The following is a 1,910-nucleotide window of genomic DNA, read 5'->3' as shown; positions in this document are numbered from 1 at the left end:
GGGGATACTTCCTAATCGATTGCTTCTCGCGCTCCCAAGTGAATTCGGATCCTTGGTTAGCATTCCAACGAACCTTCACTAATGGGAAGCGACTCTGATTAGTTTTGTATGACCCCTCAGTCCATGGTCACTACGGTTCTTCCACGAAGGTGAGGCTCTCATGGATCTCAATCTTGTCGAGTGGGATATCAAGAGTCCTGTCAGAAAATATATGTTTTCAAGTTCGAGACGTGAATGAAGAAATGTACGCTACTGATTTCACGGTGTAGGTTGGGTTTATGAGTTACAGGGTCGATTCTGGTAAGAATCTTGGAGGTCCTAATTATCTTGGATTTATCTCTCCACGCTTTCCGAAGCGTATCAAGCCATTCCCAAAGTGAGATTACCAAAAGGATTTGGTCTCTCACTTGGAGTTCCAAGTTTTCTTTTTCTTGCTTCTCTTCCCAGTCCAGGGCCACTCCCTGTTGAGTCAAAGTCGTAAGAGGTTCTGTAATTCGTGAGGAGTTCTGGATGAACTCCCGACAGTAGGTCAGCAAGATCTAGAATTTGGCAAATTTCGTAAGCGTCTTCGGTGCTGACAAATTCTCAACGGTTTTGACCTTTGGAAGGGTCCTCAAGAATTCCCACATTACTAATAATGTGTCTTAGGAATTTAGACTCTTCGAATATTTAGAGAACTTCGCGTAAAGCTTCTCTGATCGTAATGTTTCCATGGTTCATTGTAGATGTTCTTCATGATTTCCTTCTTACCACGAGAGTAGATAAGTAAGTCATTTATAAGGACAATGACGAACTGATCTGAGTACGAATGGCGTACCCTATTCATTAAGTTCATAAATATTATGGGCGTATTGGTCCTATCCGAAGGATATCACTACGGACTCGTAGCGTCCGTATCGAGTTCAGAAGTTTGCCGTCGGGGCATCCTTCACTAACACTCGTAACTGGTGATTTTCGGATCTTAGGTCCATTTCTGAAATGCACTTCGTTCATTGCGGTTGATCAACCAATTCATCTATGCGAGGCAGAAGGTAATGATTTATAATGGAAGTTCCGTCAAGGTCTGCACTGCGAGGACTTCCTAAGGTGTTACCCATCATAGCACTTCTCTCGCCTATACACGTTTAACTGCGGAGTTCTGATGGGATCCGGTGCATTAGTGCTGGTATGATCGCACCCGCTGAAGTCTGTCTTCTTGAAGAATAAGACCGGAGCTCACAAAGGTGAGGAGCTTGGTCTTCTCATTCTATTGCTGAGTAGTTTGCTAAGTTTTCCGGACTGTTCTTGTGTCTCTGTAGATGTTTAGACTATAGGGCGATCTGGTTGCAGGAGTCGCACTGGGTTCTAAGTTTGTTCACATGACGATGCGATTACTCGTAATCTTAGGCAGTCTCCGTCCTAAAGTTCATATTAGAATTCATACATGGTTCATCGATCAGAGTCTCGTGTATACGAGTCGTATATAATTAAGATTGAAGAGGTAGTCAAATAAATGCTTTCCATTTAACCTCACATCCTAACGAGGAAAAGAGTTAAAGTGAAATCATCAATTCTAAACCTTTAGAACCTTGATTATATACCACCCCTTCGTATACATTCTTCAGTGATAGATCAACCATCTGGGTCTTTGGATTGAACTTGACGTACTGTACGAGTGGTACCTCGGGGAGGTTTGCTGAGGTTTCTTCGAAAAGGATAAGAAACATGAGGTACTCCATGCATGAGTACTTCGGTGTTCTGGTATGACGGCTTCGCTAGAAAGGTGATTTCGGAGAAAGAGATGTGCCCACGAAATTGGTATTGAGAGGATCAAATTGACTCAAATTGTATGATAATGTCGGAATCATATGGGAACTAGAGACATTAGATTTGAACATAAGGCATTATAGAAAAAACACAATAGTGCAACC

General features: G+C 42.5%; 1 pseudogene; it reads right to left on the bottom strand.

Moving 5' to 3' along the window:
- Positions 1-1,060: 1,060 nt before the first annotated feature.
- Positions 1,061-1,179, bottom strand: LOC145007621 (5S ribosomal RNA; annotated as a pseudogene).
- Between the last annotated feature and the right edge of the window lie 731 nt (positions 1,180-1,910).

Source organism: Lactuca saligna, chromosome 7 (genome assembly GCF_052625555.1).
Source record: "Lactuca saligna cultivar CGN05327 chromosome 7, ASM5262555v1, whole genome shotgun sequence".
NCBI classification, from domain to species: Eukaryota; Viridiplantae; Streptophyta; class Magnoliopsida; order Asterales; family Asteraceae; genus Lactuca; species Lactuca saligna.
Note: the sequence above shows the minus strand (reverse complement) of the source record. Positions and strands in the feature narration are given on the sequence as shown.